The sequence below is a fragment of the Lycorma delicatula genome, chromosome 4, assembly GCF_047948215.1.
Source record: "Lycorma delicatula isolate Av1 chromosome 4, ASM4794821v1, whole genome shotgun sequence".
Taxonomy (NCBI): Eukaryota; Metazoa; Arthropoda; class Insecta; order Hemiptera; family Fulgoridae; genus Lycorma; species Lycorma delicatula.
The window spans coordinates 76,194,600-76,213,786 of record NC_134458.1 but is presented as its reverse complement, the minus strand read 5'-3'; positions in this window follow the sequence as shown (position 1 = coordinate 76,213,786).

Sequence of the window (19,187 nt, the reverse complement as noted above, 5' to 3'; positions counted from 1 at the left end):
AAATTTTATGATTTGATAAATAGAGGAAGTGAAGAAATCAAAAACTACAAGAAAACAATTAGAATACGTAAAGAAAGTAATGGAATTTGCAAGATGCGGCAAATATTTCAAAATTTAATTATTATTTCTAGACTGAAATAGATGATAAATTACCAAAATATTGAAGTGGATGGTGATAAAAAACTGAATAAATTCTATTCGTAATACAACTTCAAGTTAATAAGATATTTCAGCAAATACAGATTAATTGTATATATTCAAATCGGAAATAGCAGTAAGCAGATTAAGAATGTAAAGATTATTATTAATAATCACACGAAACGCCGAGCCTCGCGCCGATACCTGTGTAATTAAAGTAAAGATAATGTCACTAATTGTTCAATTTTATTTTAACATTAGGAAAACCTTGGATATGAAAATCTTTTTTTCTTTTAAATAAAAGTGATTTAGCGATTTACTTCCATATTTCTTAAAAACCATTTTTCCCTAAAACTTAGTATTCAACTAATATATTATGATGGTCAATCCTTTTAGTGTTAATTTCTTTGAAAGCAGTCACCCAAAGGTTGAATTATTGTTCTTAATATATATATATACTTTTTGCTTTTCTTTTTTTTATTAAAACAAAAGTAGTTACCTCATAAATTTATGTGTTACGTAACTTTTTTAAGTTTTCTATAAACATAAAACAGATTTAAGCTAGTGATTACCATATGTAATTTTAACAGCTACATAACTTTTTGAGTTGGATATAGAAATTATTTATGTTGCAATAAGTTTTAAATCGTAAAAAAATATTTTTGAAATGAAATTACAAATATAAATAAAAAAGGGTTAATCTTTATCATTTCACGGACGTTTTGAGGTTGTTCCAAACAAGGTTTAATCTCCCTTACTATTTTCTACAAAAAAATAGTATAATTTATGGGTACTATTATCCAAAAATAGTAATTTCCCTTTCTATTCTTGGGTTGTTTTATTTCCGCATAAAACAACACAAAAATTAATTTTTACACCGACAAAAGTTATAAATTCCAAGTTTTAATAAAAATAATGTCTTTAATAAAAATTCTTATATGGATTCAGTATTGTAACGTTTAATTTACAATATATAAATAAAGCGTTTTTTTTTTATACATCTGAATGAATAGCTTACGTAATATTACACCATATGATGTGAATTTTATCACAAATTTAAATGATAAAATTTCACAAATAGGGAAAAAGTCTAATTAATTCAGTATAAATTATTCTGTTATTTAAGGAATCAAACATTTTAAATTTGTGTCGGGATGCCTGAATCCGGAAAATTGTTTTTGTATGGAAACTCGTTTTCGTACAACTTTATTTAAATATAACTTTTTTAAATTAAAAATATGATTATGTCTCGGAGAAAGGAGTCGCTTTGGATTTGTTTTAATATTCGTATCCATTAAAACGGACTCAAAAATTGAATTTTCTTCATTCATTTGTAATGGACCGTAATAGTAATTTATGAAAAAAATCAAGTCATGCGTAATGAATTCTATTTTTTAGTCAATGACAGGTGTAAAAAATATTAAACTGAATAAGGTTTACGGGCGAACTGCATGTAAAGTATATTAATAGAAAATTATATATTTAAAAGAAAATTAACAAGACGCACTTTTTACATTGTTAGGTATATATATATATATATATATATATATATATATATATATATTACAAATGATTCAATCGTACTGTAAATATTACTTTTATAAAATTAAAACAAAACTAATGAAAATTAAACTTAAAATTAACGTTTAAAATAATATTTTTTATCACAAAATCGATTTAAAAATGTATGCAGGATAACGAAACAGCGCTTTTAAAAAATACCTTTTATTAGATAATTTTTCCCAGTAATATATTTAAAATTAATAATACTACTGTATGATGTTAGCGCAGTAAATATTCAAATAATTTTATAATTTTTATTTTTATTCAAGCGTCAGAAACTTTGACCTTTTCCAAATGTTATTGACATTTTTATCATTTTTCTGGTAAAAAAAAATATATATATATGCATACATATAAAATTATATTATTATTATTATTTATAATTTAAAATGAAGAGATTTAAATAAAAAATGGCGTTCCATTTAATTCTGACTCATAATTAAATTATTTGTTTTATTATTATTAATAGAATTAAAAATTGAAACAACCTAAAACAATTAATATCAGAAATTTCATTTGAAAAAATTTTTCAACATTTTTAGGTGAATGTATTAATTTTAACGTATTCCTGTAATACCAAAACATTCACATGAAACTTGTTTACACCACTAAAAAACGAAATGAGAGATAACTCCTTTCTTCTCATCACAAAACAACGTAATTCCGTGAAAAGATTATGACGAATTTTCAACTGATATTTTGCTATTAATTTTTTAACATTACTTTTATCTAATAAGAGAAATTAAATAATATACTTTTACTTCATAATTAAAAGAAAATGGAGAAAGAAAATGAAAAGAAAACGCCTACCTATGACAACCATTTGAATTTACAATATTATGAGATACGTTGCAATCAATTTCTTACGCGTATACGAGAATTCCGTTAGAAGGTTTAAGTATACACGGATATGAGATTTGATTTTGCCCTATCATTCAAATATTATTTCAATAACTGGTAAATTTAATGAAAATTATATTGTCCTTCGTAAATAAAAACTGTTTAAAAATAGTTTAAATTAAAAATATTCTGAGTAGAATCTAAAAAAATAAACCCTGTAAATAGTAAGAAAACCTGCCAAGGAAATTACGGAGGAATTAACAAATTACATCGTGCAAAATGTTCACTGTACGCTATTATTATTTAAAATTATTCAGACTTCTTGAAGGAAAACTCCTGACCCATTTCCAGAATTGGTAGTACGGAAGTCAGATTGAACCGTTCAGGCTGAACAGTAGACATCAGCCTGAACGGGGAAATCAGATATAAAGTTATCAGAGATAAAAAAGAAGTAACAACACCCTTTATTCATTTTTTCTGTTTTCTTTATCTGACGGGTAATGTGAAAACGATATTTTCACATTAACAAAGCTACCAATAAATTTGGCAGAAAGGAATACTTCAAGTACGAGTATAATTTAAACATTTCTGGAAAAATATTTAGCATTGAATAAACTCAATCATTTTATTATATTAATAAACACGTCTATTGATAACGAAAATATTTAAAAATCCCTTTTAATAAACAATTTAGCTGGATCTATATATACGTTGCAAACTGAAGGGGTATAGAAAAGGTAGAAGGGAGAATAGTACAGAGACAGCTTAAGATTGAGATGTGTAAATCCGTGAAACAAAGACCTGTAACGCTTGCGACTTACCGATAAATGTTGCAACAGAATCTGTTTACATCCTGATTGCAAAAACGTTCATACTGCTAACATAAAAAAAAAAAATTGGTTTTAAGGCTTACTAATAAATAATCGATGTACAGATTATGAATTATTAAATGAATAACTTTGGAATACCTATAAACGGTAATTAAGCCTGTGTAAAAAAAAAAATGATTGTTGTCAAGAAAAAAAGAATTCATAGGTGAATGTGTAGGTACAAAAAAAAGCAATAAATTAATGACAGTAAGAGAAATAAAAAACTCTTGAGAAGTCGGCTAACGCGGTTGGCTGGATAGGCCGGGTTAAAATCGAAGGCGATTGAAGTTATGGATCCGAAGTACCTGTTGTATTAGTCTTATAAAACTAAATAGTACCCCCTATTAGAAAGAGGGCACGCAGTTCTAGCCGGAATAGACTATGAATCTTTAACACTTTATCGAACCTTATAGGTTTGTTTGTCTACAGTCTGAACTTCCCTTCTTGTATCAAAAATAAATAATCCTCTCCACGTAACGCTTTGTTTGAAATCTAAACTGTTCGCGATTAGGTCAACAATCACACTTATTAATCACAAGTGTGATTATAAACGAAATACAATTTACGCATTGTAGACCAATACCTAAGATATATTTATATAAATAATAATAGACGCATATATTCTGAGTTTTAAGTACATAAAATGACAATTTTTATTTTAGAATAATTTTAATCTTTAATACTTTTATAAGATAGTCGTTCCTATTACTGGAGATTTTTAATGCATTATCCATTGTTTTATGCAGTATTAAAATTATTTAAAAATTTTAATAAATTAAATAACACCGTTAAAAAACATAATTGATTTTTTATCAAAATTCAAATAAGGGTAGTTTTTTTCTAATTTCCCAATTACTTATATTTTTATTATAATCAAAATATTATTATTCGTTCTACATCTGAAACGAATAGGAATTATAAATCAAATGTATTGGAAAATCCTTTCTTTTCTTATTATATTTATTTTATTTACAGTTTTTAAAACAAAAATAAGAAGAATTATACAACTTATTAATATCATAAAATGCAAAGAAAAAAAGATTACATTAAATGCTTAGTGGAAATACGGCGAATAGACAAATAACAAACAATCTTTCTATCATACAAAACGAAGTGGCTATGTACTCCGTTTCGTTGAGTTTGCCTTTTGTAATCTGTAAACAATTTTGAAATCTAAACAGAACATCTAAAGATACTTTGTTAAGACTCGCATTTACCACCAGAGGAAATGTGCTGTTTGCTGACTATAAAAGTGACAAGGTCAGTAGTATGCATTCCTACGAATTCGCCCTTTGTTAAAGAAAAAGTAACTCAAAAAATATTTCCTTTATGCTTAAATTTACAATTTTTTCACGAAAATATATTATACAAATTAGGGATTATTACGTAGAATAATAATTTAAAAAAAATCGTTATAATATATAATTTTTCAATATTTTGAAACAGTTCAAAATAATTTTACAAATTTATAATAAAAAAAAAAAATAAATAAGTAGTAGCAATGCCATGATAATTGTTGCTATTTTATTTTTATTCTGTATAAAATATTTAATTTTTAATCCTGCTAACAGTTATAACATACATAATCTATTTAAAATAAATATAAATACTTTTTGAAGTTTATATATATTAAAAATAAACCGTTATTACAAAAAAAAAATAAAAATATAAATATTAAAATATTCAAAACGTAATTTTTGATATCGAAAAAAAACGCATGAATAAGTAAATATATTATTTGTAGAAAAAATGACATTCGTCCTATTTATTCTGCAAGAGATTATAATTGTGTGTTTGCGTAATACCTTGCTTTATACGAGATATCTTTGCCGATGAGTTAGAAACTTAATAACTTAACTATTTCATAATGACACGTGCTGTTATTTTATTCCATAAAAACTTTATTAACCTATATCATTTTATTTCATTACTGATTTTTAAAAAAAATTAAATAATTAAACAAAAATATCTTTTGGACAACCTTTTAACCAAACTTCACTTTACATCAATTTGAATTTCGTAAGTATAGTAAAAAACTACAAAACTAACTAATCTTTTCTAATTTGAGTGTTTTTAGATGAAAATTTTCCAGTTAACTGTGACTGGTTACTTCCTCGACTGTTATTTTTAGAAAAATTAAAAAAAAAAACTGATACGTTCCTTTAAATAAGTCGAATGAGATAATGTGTAGAGTAATTGAAAATTTCTTTGATACGACGGGAAGGCGATGGTATTGGAAAAAAGAAAAACATTATTTTAAAATAACTACAGCACAGACGAGTAAGTTACTGTAAAGATGATGCTATTAAGTGCCGATGTGCACTGCTACTCATAAAATTGGCACCCGGGTTAACATTTTGTTGTGAGTGTACTGCTCGGCTCGAACACGAAATATTAAATTACATTTTTATACACAAATTCATATTCGTTGAAAGGATTTTTTTCTTGCTTAGTTTTTCAAAACGAGCGTACTTTTTTTAAAAAAATAACAAGAAACTGGAAGACCTTTCCAGAACGTTAGATTGAGAAAGGATAACAATAAAAGATTTTTTATTACTAGAAAAAAAAAAGTTTTTTCAAGGAGAGCGTAAATAAAGAAACGAAATTGCATAAATCCTTAAAACAGAGATCGAGTTTTAAAATAACACTAACTTCGATTATGTTTTACTGCATTTGTGAAGCGAGTGGTTAAGCTTCAAACTCATCGGCAAGGATATAGCATCAGTATAACGTTAAAATATTTTTATTTATTTTTTTTTTTATTTTAACTAACTTATTCGTCCTTTTTCGTTTCACCAAAATATTTTATTTTTTTTCCTGATGTTACATCAGAAAATTTACCTACTTTAATTTTCTAAGCATTAAATTTTTTTTTTTAAATCATTGTTAAAATATTGTTTAAAAATAGGGTAATAGGTTATGAATTTTTTTATATATTCCTACAGTTTAGTATAACAGAATTTTTTTTTTAATTATCATGACCACAAATCAGCGGATGTGGGCAGAAGGAAGTTCACACTGATGGTGAACTGCGACACTTAGACTTTCAGTAGAGGGTACATTACTACCAACGTAGTAAAATTGATTTTGTTAACTGTATATTGATTTTTTTTATACCATAGTTCATAATTATGCAATACGTTGTAATTGTTATTTTCAAGTATATACATGTGTTTATGTGGTATATCAGGTTTTTATTTTATTATGGAAAACAATGGTGGTGCTATATTTATATCCATTGTTCATTATTTAGATTAGATTTTTCATTTTAAAAAGATGTTTTTTTTATATGAATTAATAAAAGGGACAAAGAAAACATTTTTTTTCTTAAAAAATGGGTACTGAAAAAAAAAGAAAAGCTGGATGAATTTAAAAGCTTAGATACTGAGGATACTTGAAAAAAATAAATGGACAGGCAGGATGAAAAATGAACTAAGGAGAGAGGCTTACTCAGAACAATCCAGAATATGACTGTTATATAATAAGAGAGAATGGTTGATTTAAACGGTGTTGTTTTGAGGGCAGAAAAAATGTAAAAATTATAAATAATCCAAAAGGAAATGAGAGTGATAGGAAATAAAAATGTTAACTGGAAAAAGAAGACCGAAAAGGAACCAGCCTCAAAGTAAATTATATAATTACTTATTAAAACACGTAACATATTGTGTAGATTTAGAAAATAGTTGCATATAAGTTGTAATTTCTAATTACAACGACTGCTGTGAGTAATTTGTTGACCAGACCAACAAGCCATCCCAAATCAGCTAATTTTGAAGTCGGGAGTTTCAGCGATCAAGTCCTAAATGAGTTACTTTTATAAGTATTTGAATACTATATCTTGGATACCGGTGTTCTTTGGTAGCTGGGTTTCAATTAACCACACATCTCAGGAATGGTTGAACTGAGACTGTTCAAGACTACATATCATCCTCTGAAGTAATACCTAAACGGTGATTTCCGGAGGCTAAACAGGAAAAAATGCCAACAAAATAGAAACTTTTGTATAGCTGATTAATTTTATGCAAATAGCAAAACTAAAAAAAATTACGTTTCATATAATTAATAATCAAACCCTTTTTTCCTGTTTAGCCTCCGGAAATCACCGTCAGATATTACTTCAGACGATAAATGAGGATATGTATGAGTGTAAGTGAAGTGTAGTCTTGCACAGTCTCAGGTCGACCATTTCTGAGACGTGTGGTTGATTGAAACTCAACCACCAAAGAACACCGGTATCCACGACCTAGTATTCAATTCCGTATAAAAGTAACTGCCTTTACTAGGATTTGAACTTGGAACTCTCGACTTCGAAATCAACTGATTTGCAAAGACGCGTTCACCACTACACCAACCTAGTGGGTTAAAAATCAAACCCAGAGTAGGTTAATCACACATTATTAAGTAAAATGTGGTGTTAATTTAACTTAACTACTCGATCAGAGATGCTGAAAAAAATTACAGACCTGACTTAGTTTTGTCTTTTTGTATAATTTACATTGTCAATTTTTAATAAAAGCTGAAGGACTGTCAAATTATCAACTTATATTATTTTTATAAAAAAATTGCAAAATCTAAATCTTAAATTTCTATCTTAATTCATAATTATTTATTTTTTTAATTTTATGGTTATAGTGCACTAGTTTCATCTATTTCATTCAAATGCAGCAGAAAATTAACTGAAATAGTTTTTTTTTGAAATGATAATCTTACTTTCAATAGTTAAGAAAAAGAACCGTATCCTAAATATGTATACTTAAAAAAAAATAAGCAATTTATCGTAGAGCGGATACTTAGAAAATGATATACGTTTATAAAATTTAACCGTTTCAGCCTTTCTATTTTAAACATTTGTTTAAAACACGAAAATTATATTTATCCATGACTACTTATTTTACCTTTACGTTTCTTAAATGTATAAAAATTCCAAATCATGGCCAGACAACTTTTACTTCGGGTAAACAAAGGAACAGGCTATTACAAAAAAAAAGAAAGAATCTTAACTTTGTACTCCTTTTTGGTCTAGCTAGGCTTTATTTAGGCTTCATTTTTTTCAGGGATAAATACTAACAAGCATTTGCTTAGCTAAACAAACATTGTTAAGTGTTTTGTAAACATGCGTACATACGAATTTAGTGGGCTTGTCAGCATGTATTATCTACCACAATTTTTTATATTTTATTATTTGCATGATTTATCAAATGATTAAAATCATATTTAAATTGTTATTCCAAAATTAAAAGGAGTTCGTACAGGATGAAAGCACAATTAATATATTTTAACAGATTTATCTTCTGCAAAGATGATCTAAGCAAACTAAAAAAAAAACTGCAAACTGAATCCTAACTGCCACATCATTAATCATGATATAAATACACATTTATAGTTAGGTAATATACCGGCAATAGAACTTAGATCTTAAAGGCTTGTGGACACTAACTGGCCGCCTCTAAACATTTGATATGTCAAGTTCAACTAATCTGGATTACATTTTGGCAAGTACTATGCCTTATTTAAAAAAGCGATCAATTCGTTACTTATATAATAATTTTACAAATTTAATTACTGCTAAGGTTAGAACAAGTTAAAGTAGGCCTACCCTAACATAGACCCGCCGAGTTGGTCTAAAGGTGAACGCGTCTTCGCAAATCAGCTGATTTTGAAGTCGAGATTTCCAACGTTCAAATCTTAGTAAAGGCAGTTACTTTTATACGGATCTGAATACTAGATCATGGATACACTCATACATATCATCCTCATTCCTCCTTTGAAGTAATATCTGACGGTGATTCCCGGAGGCTAAACAGGAAAAAAGGCCTACTCTAACGATGAGTTGATGGTATTGAAAACGCGCATCAAATTTGTTAACCTATTTCTAAAGGGTTTAATTGAAATATTTTATTGAGGGATAAATATTATTTTTATTGTTTGTAAATTTTAAATTAATCTTCATTAAATTAAAAAAAAAAAGGTTTAACTAAATTTGTATTTTTATAATTTTTAACTTATTATGTTGAGAATATTAAACACCCATGTAATGTTTTTCAAATTCACTTCATATCAAACAAATTTTAAAATACTATATTTTATTACCTTAATTAAAAGAAATTAAAGGTAAAGTAAGTCAAGTTATAGAACAACAACGTAAACACTACTCCAACTGACGTGCTTCCCTTTGATTCAATACTAACTCTCCCGTACTATTCGAAGCACGTTTTAAATGGGCGTATCGGTGAGCGGACCGCATGTCACTTGGGCCTTAACTAGCCTTAGATTTTTTTATTTATTTATTTTACTTTTTTTAAGTTGACACGTGATTTTTCATTGCAGACTGTACGTTTTATGTTACTAAATTTAAAACAGTATGTAAAGGCCTGTAGAATAAATACGTATTTATAAATATGGAATTTAAATATCGTTTTAGTTAAAACACATTGAACTATCGTTCAACTACGTATACATTGAACTATCGAACGGATAAAAAATACATACAAAAAGGTTGTTTGTGTATTATTGTTCAATGTTGACATATCGTTATTTATTATATATATATAAACAGAGCAATAATTAACGTTTTTTTCTGTGATTAAAGCAACCACTACAGTGACACAGTTAACATAGTTTCATTTATTAACCTCTTCGATTTAAATGTTTATTTTCTACAAATGAAACATGTAATTAATTCAACAGTTATAATGTTTAAAATAAATAAACTGTATACAGAAAGCGTTCACAAATAGACAAGTAAACCTTTAAGATTTCAAGTTCAACTATCTAAACAGAAAAGTCCCTGTTAAGTTTTATTGCGAAAAAAGAAAAATAGGAAATCAAAAAGTCTTTAAAAAATATTCTTAATGCTCTGATAAGATAAGCTTATTAAGTAATTTATATCAGAACGAATAAAAATATACACTACAAATAAAATAAGTTTAATATAAAAAAGTTTCTTCAGATTGTCCTTCCACAATTAGCCAAGTTTTTTTGAAAATATTTTGATTAGAAAAATATTAGTTAAAAGATCAATTATGTCACAGGTATATATTTGCACATAAATTAATTTTACTTTTAATTAATCTAATAAGCTAATGTTAAGCGTCAAATGAAATAATGATTATCTTAAGCTTTAGAAATGCATAACATAATCCCACTTTCTTCTAAATTGTAAAGTTTAATTTATTATTTTTAAATTTTATTTTACTACATGACTCATATTCAAAACGTATCTCTAAAAAGAATATTTTAGTTTAGAACGGTATACAGAATATGGTAATAATAACATCTGAAAATGATCACTTAGTTTTCGTACTGTAACAGTATGACTGAGTGTTTATATATTTAACCAAAATAGCAAACTATGTGAAGTTAAATGATGCTAAAAAAAATATAAACACACTACTGATCCAGATAATTTCTTACCTCAAAAATACAATGTTACTGCGCTCTAGGTATAATACGATGAATTATAGGTAATTTAAGGTAAGTAGTTCAAAAATATTTTACATAAACCACATAAAATACATCATTATTTTATGCTTACTACAAAAGTTAACGTAATAAAAAAGGTCAAACGAAAAAGCCTACTCAGTTCTTATGATCATTTTATAAAACTTAATCAACCCTCCTTTTTAGAAAGGTTTTTAGTTCTTTTTTATTAAAATTTTTTATACCGATATCGATATTCTGTCAAGAACAGAAACCACATGAAATTAGAGTTTAATTTAATACTTATTGGTTGTTGAAAAAATTTGTTAGAAATTAATAACAATTCCAGGATTATTATTTATTGTTGCATATAATTATACAGAAACGTTAAACATGAATTTTAAATTAAATTCCTTCAGATATTGTAAGGTTAGTGTAAAGGACGCATTAAAAAGCAGAATAATAATAAAAAAACCAACTCAAATCTATAAGCTAACTTAAAAATTATCATGCAAAACTATTCTGAATTAGAAATAAATAAAAAAGGTTGCATAATTATAATAAAAGCAACTAACCACAAAATATTTGCTTTTAAAATATAATCTACTATTTATAAAAAAATATTTAATATATTATTATACGGACGCACTTCGCCAATGAATGGGCTGTAAAACAATTTACACATTCAATGTGAAGTGTGCCCTGTTAAAAAGAAAAACAAAACACTAGGAAAAGAAATAAGTGTAATCCTAAATTACTTTTGAATGCGTCCGTTACACGGCTCACGTGAGGTTAGAAGCACGTGACAAGAAAAGCCGCATCTATTCTTTACATTTGCTTAAATTAACAATATAACGCGTAACACAATTTATTTTCCTTTATAACGCTACAGTTGTTTGTCAGTGAAGTTAAGAGTTAACAATTTAGTTTACACGCGCAGACAACACATCTGAAGTTTACAAACTGTGTCACAACGCGGGAAAATTCAAGAATTTCAAACTCTAGTCTCGATTCGTACCTTGATACATCACACTTCATTCCTATAACCGTAAATAATTAAACGCATTAACAACCTAACCTCCAAATTGTCCACTCAATAATAAACATATAAAACATAAATAAAGACGATAATATAAAGAAAAGCATGACAATACCTATATTCAAGGTCGGCAACGGCGATAAGATTGTCCTGTCTGGTAAAGCTATTTTTGTTCACTAATTACACGATGTTAGTTCAAAAAAAAAATAATATCAAAGATCAGTAAAACACATTTCACATTTTTTTATTATTTTTTTAAATAAACTTTTTAAATTAAAAAGAAACCGTTAAAATAAAAGTTTCAAAGTATCTGGAATGACGCGAATGACAATGGGTAAGCGCGCGCAAAAGAATTACTCAGGAATGTCGAACACAAAATGTCCGAAAAATATCCGACGCTTCGCGTACAATTTGGTCGGCTTCCCGAAAAATTAATATATTATTTTTCAAAGATGAAGTCTTACCGGTGGTGGGGAGGGGATGTGCGAGCGTACGCTCCGCGCATGCGCTTTGAGCCGGTCGTTGCACCAACGATGGAGGGGTGGGGTGTGGTGAGGCGGGACGACGCTGGCGGGGCGCCGTTGCCACATCGAGCAGAATATTGGGACGTGTAATAAAAGCATTTTTATCGGTTTAAATTCATCTCCGAGGTGGAATAACGAGAACAAAGAGAACAATGTAGAGGGAAGTTCATGGAAATGTGTTTCACTGCTGGAAATATTGCATTTGCCGTGTTACCCTTTGAACAAAAACTTGGTTTGAACTTCGATACTGCCGACCGTTGCAACTTCTTTTATCAACCGAAACACCGAAAATACCCCCTTACAAACCACCGTATAACATGAAAACAAACGACAAATAATCGTTTGACATAGTAATACGCGAATAATCAACATCCCTTTTATTCAATTATTAAAAATAAACTAATAGTAAAAAAAAAATAAATAATAACAATAAAATAACGAATAAAAATAAACTTCTTAACTTTATCTTAAAGAAAATCCTCCGCAACTGTCGTTTAATTAATTTTTAAAATATCTATAAATGAATATTACTACCGTACAAAATATAATTCTATAAAATCTTTTGAAGAAAATTTTACGATATAAAAAATGCGATTAAGGAAATGTAAATTTTTTAACATTACGAAAAATATTTCTTTATTTGTTATGTATTTATTTATTATGTAAACAACTATATAATCGATAAAGGAAAAAATTGTTATTCAAGCAAGATCGCTTTCATTATTTATTAATTTTAAATTCGTTAATAAACTTAATTTAAAAAAAAATATGTATCAAAAATACCTTTTGTAAATTGCGCTATATATTTTTTACAATTCTTTTAATTTTTTAATCTGATAAAATTTTAGGCCTGCGTAATTAATATACGTTGAAACTAAAAATATTTCAATAAAATGTTACTTTAATAAAATTTGACTGCCTGTAATTTATATACAAATCTTTAAATTATTTAATGTACATATTCATTCGCTTTTAAAAAAATAGGTAATTTCTTTAAAGGAAGTCAAACAAAAAAAGAAAAGGATTGGTTAGCGATATAGCGATAATACACCTCATTGTCGTCGCGTTCTTTTTTTTAAATTTATTATTTTTTGGTTGGACTTATCCTATGAATCGATCACAATCCACTCGGTATCTCATTGAATCTCTCGACTTCACTCACTCACTATCACTTGTAAGTTGTCAGTCCGCACACTCGCTACGCCAAGCCACCGCTAACCACCTCCATCCCATCCATTTACTAACGATCAACATATCTCACTCACTCTCACTGATCTCTCAGACTACTTCTTCCGCGCACACTGTTATCCTATTCCACACTCGTCGCGTCTCACGGACACACATATGCACACCGACACGCGGTAAATAAATATTACGCAATCGGTCACGCATACAAAGGGCAATAACTGAAAACTGTATTTACATGAAGCTTATGTATTTGTCGATATAAATGTCAACATTGCTGTTATCAATCAATTTGCTGTTAACATTATCAATATATGTATCAACTAAGTAACTACTATAAGATATCCGGTTCATTTCACATAATTTAATGTAGGCTATAAAAATATACCTACATCCTAAAATTATTCCCAATATGTATAATTTTTTCCTTCTTTTTAAGATAACCCTATCTTTAAGTGTAACTCATTGTAGTATTTCATAAAATTATTTACCCACACGTTAACAGAAATTAGTCATTATGATTAGTAAAAAAAAAAATTATACTGTAATTTTCTTTTATCGTTAACCACCGTACTTCCAAATAATTATCTGTAGCAGTTATATCAGATATAATAATCCGGATTTATTGTTAAATTTCATTATGTTAGTCGTTATTTTTCGTAGACCGTCCCTCACGTCTTTCGTTTCGGTAATCAAAGATGAAAGATCTCTTACCGATTCAAAACTTAACTAATTACAGTGGTTCGAAACTTTGTATCAAAAATCATTGCAATATAATTTGTATCGGATACCGGGTGAAAGAATCTTTAATTTTAATTACCAGAACAATGAAACGAGTGACGGTCAACTCAACATAAATGAAAAAACAAAACTTTTGACGATATCAAATAAAGAAATTCTTAATGAAATATCAGTGGTATATAGCAAAAGAGCCGGATCAATCGATTTAATCATACATACATTGACCGGAACCAAATTAAGGAGAAAACAAAGAATGTACGGTATGACTTCGCATCGGACGGATACGGATTACCTAAACGAGATCAGATTATTTCATTCTACTTTTATCTGACATCGCGGATGAGTTTTAAAAGCGTAAATTTATTCTTAATAACCTTAGGTAAAAACCAATAAATGTTTTAATTAAAATTTTTCACTGTTTCATTTGTACGAACATGAAATTTCTTCTGATGTGGGTTTTGCCAGCGTTTTACACATGTTTAAGTATGAATATGCATGGATTGTTCAGAGATATGGTTTTATACATTTTTAATTGACCATTTACATTTTTTTTTAAGCAAAAAATATTGTCCTTAGAAGAACTTACAAGAAAGAATTAACCAAATAGTTTTTGGAAAAGTGCCCTGAAAGAACTATACATCAGGTAAGAGTACATATCAGATTCTGTTTACACGGTATTTTTAAAGCTATTTCAAAATAAGACGGTGAAAAAAATTAGGAGACCAAAATTCTTGTTTTCGGACTCTGACAACATTTCAACAATACGTAACGGTAATTTCCTATACCTATACCCCGTATACCTAATTCCCTTGGAATTTCCTATACCCCGTATACGTAGATACATACTATTCAGTGTGCGCGGAGAGGTATGTTGGATGGGGATTTAGTTAAAGCGGGGCGAATCTGCAGAGTGCAGTGCGGACTGACAACTTACGACAAGTGATAATCATTTATTTGGATGCGGTGCGACATTAAAGACGTTAATCTGTGTGACGGTGTGTTTTCTCGGTGCATATTCTGTGATACAAATTAGCTCTAAAAATTGGGTAACGCAATTACGAAAAAGAAAAGAAAACCATTTTCTTGGATAGCAAGATACAAATTTTGGACCGTCTTAAAAATGGACAAGGTTCAAAGTCTGTGGCTAACGAGTTTGGTTTGAATGAAGCAAGAATGAGAACCATTAAAAAAAAGTGAAGTTGCTATAAGACAATCTGTGTCTTCTGGGAGATAAGTGAATGCTGAATCATCATCATCATACACAACAGATGTTATTAAGGAAATAATGGAAAAAGCTCTAGTAATATGAGTAGAAGATAACGCGCAAAAACAATTCCCACAGACGGCAACATTATCAAGCAGATGGCCTAACGATTTTATAAGCAGATTAAAGAAAGGGAATCAAATTATGTGGTGACTTCTTCTCCTCAAAAGAAGAAGATTGAATTTTCTGGGAGTACGAAATGGCTGTCCGGATTTCTCAACAGACATGCAATGGATGACATTAAAATAAAAGACAAAGTCCCAACATTAGATGAAACAGCTGCTAAAGAGTTTCTTCCGAAGTAAGTTAAAATAATTGAAGTTGTTAGTTAAAATAATTTTCTGCCTTTCCTAGCATTGTCACTCTAACATTCGTAGTTGACGGGTTTCGGAGCACCTCCATTCTCATAACTACTTTTAGCACAGAGTCTTCCTGACTTTGGATCGTCGAATAAATAGCGATGTTAAGCTCCTTGCACTCTCCAAACCTACTGTCAAGGCATAGAAGTTGTGGAAGAGCCGTTAGAGCGGGAAGGACAAAGAAGAAGAAGCCACGACAACAGTGATGTTGAGTGGAGGGGGAAACTTAACATCGCTATTTATTCGACGATCCCAACTCAGGAAAACTCGATGCTAAAGTAACTTCGAGAATGGAGGTACTCCGAAACACGTCAACTATGAGTGTTATAGTGACAATGCTAGAAAAGCAGAAAATGACACTCAAATCGATTATGATAATCCTAGCGGAAATATAAAATATTGTGAAAATTTTAGTTAAAATAATTGAAGAGGAGAATACACTCTAGATCAAGTATTTAACACTGACGAAACAGGTCTATTTTCGAAGAAAATGCCGAGCAGAACGTATTTGGCGAAAACAAAAAAAAAATTGCCAGCGGTTTTAAAACCTCTCTTAGAACGCATTACTTTTATAATATGCAGTAACGCTTTGGGAGATCGTTTAATGAAGTCTTTATTTATTAATAGAGCACATCGTCCACGTGCAATAAAAGACTAGACTTCGATACTCTGGCAGTGCACTGGAGGGCTAACAAAAGTCATGGATAACAAAGTTTTATTCCTGAAGTACGGAAGTACGTGGAGAACACAGGTCTTCCGTTTAAAATTCTTCTACTTGTAGATAATGCACTTGGACATACTGTATTGAAACACCCAAATGTGAAAATTTTATTACTGCTACGTAATACAACAGCCTTGATTCAACTACTAGATCAGAACTTTATAGCGACGTTTAAGTCCTATTACACCAAAAGAACGTTCCAATTACCTTGGATAATCTCGATAAAGACGAAGTACAATCATGGACGAATGGAAAAATGTCAATTATGGACTGTGTGAAATTTGGTGGCGTGGCGTTTCAGAATTAGTCATCAACTCTGAATGCATGTTGGAGACCAATTTGGCCAGAAAGTGTTAAAACTAACCAAGTTAGCCTAAGTACAATCGACTGCATTCAGATATTATAACCGATTGCATGCGCCGCATGCAATCGGTTGAGAAGGTTTTGAAAAGCTTACTATTGAAAATGTTGTTGAATTGACTGCTGACGAATCTCTTAAAGAGGTGGAAGTTCTCGATATTATCTTAGAGGACCACTTTAGTTCCAAGGAAAGTAGTGACGAAGAAGAAGGAGTTCCAATGACTGCGAATACAATCCTGGGAGGCCGGCAACTGTCTAATAACTTTGGAAATCATTCACTAACAAATGATCATAAGTAGAACAGCAGTTTTAACGAGATTTGACCGCTTATATGGCTCGTTAATTAGAATCAAACAAGGAACTCACGAAAAACAATTACAGCGATCAATAACTGTTTTTTTTTTTAAAGTAGTGAACCTGTAAGTCTGGTCCAAAACAGTACACCTCATATCTCAAATGATGAAAATGACTTCGTACCAAACGTCTTTAAGTGGATGCATTTATTGTCTGATAGTGGAGTGAATAAATTTTATACAATTTTTAAACTATGGCTATTATTTTAAATAAAATGTTGATACAATAAACAATAATAAATTTTATTTTTTGATATCCTGGACTGGTTTTTATACAATGAAACGTATGGTATGTATCACTTTTCTTTATGTTGCTACATTTTTTAACGATTTTTTTATACACTGTGTTCTGTAGAACGCAACCACCGTGTAAAAACAGAATCCGCTGTACTCATTTTATCCGAAATGAGGTTTTCATTGCCCAATAATCTATTAGTCTACCTAAAAATAGTACTAGTTAAAAATTATATAAAAGAAATAAAGAGAATGGTTGGAGGGAAATGAAAAAACGGTTTATAACAACTTCTGATACCGGTCATACTTTATAACTCAGAAAAAGGTTAAAAAATGTCCAATACAGCACTCTGCCGTTCAAAATAACGAAATCTTACAATAGTGCATTTTATTTTTTTATTGTACATAGAGAAAATTTTAATATATCGAGTAATTTATATACAAATTGTAACACGAATAAACGGCATGAATTCATGAAATGACTCGAGACCTTAAAACAAAAAAAAATCTCTATAACATATAAGCGAAAACAGTTCGTTTTTCGTCAGTCAACTTTTTTACTTTTTTTTAATAGAGAATTAATTCTGAAGAATGGATTGAAAAATCCTACTAAAAATTCAAAACACATGTTTAACGCAAGATATTCTAAGAAATAAATCTTACTACTCTATAAAGAGAAGTCTTTTTCCTTTGTTGTCGATAACCGCGAAATGAATCAATCATTACGAAATTTTAACTGTAGGTTTGTTATGACCCTTGGAATGTTTACCGTAGTTCAAACTTTACCGATTTCACTACTACGAAAATCATAATTTAGAAAACGTATAAATAAATAACCTAGAAATTCTTTTGCTAAATTTAATGTCGTTGTCTATCTAAATATTGACTTCTTCAGTAAGTTACTATGTGATTTACTACATTTAATATCACTGTCTATAAAATATCAATTTATATTATTATTACCATCATATACATAAAAACAAATTAGTGTGATAATAAAATTAAAGAGAATGACGACTGTTTACATATTTAACAATGTTTTGACGGTTTGAGGAACATTAAATTTCGATATCCACATCGACTTTTATTAGAAATTTTTTGTGTTTTACTAATTTAATGTCACTTTCTAATCTGGCGCCGGCCCGCGAGAACTCATCCTCACACGAACAAAGTAGCAACGTAGATTTTTATGTCTTGAAATTCCATTAGGGTAAACAGTACACACAATTGGCACAGATTCGACTTTCAATTTGATATTAATATTTTCATAACGCCTAGGTCAGCGAGGTTACAGTTAGGAGGAAGAATATTTGCGGCGACTAGAATTTACAATCGTAGACAACATGAATCTACGCCAGAGCGTTCTCAGACTCGAAGAGCAACGTATACGCTCGGCTCAAAATCGACTTCAACCTTCGACAAATATGTCAGGTCTCAAATCAGATTTTGATTGTCATCCTGAAATTGACTACCTGATTTTGAAAGATATTCAAAGAGGTAACATGATTAAAATTTATAACCACTGCAATGTCAAAAAAATTGGATGTAACTCCTGGATTTTGCTGTGCTAGGAGCAAA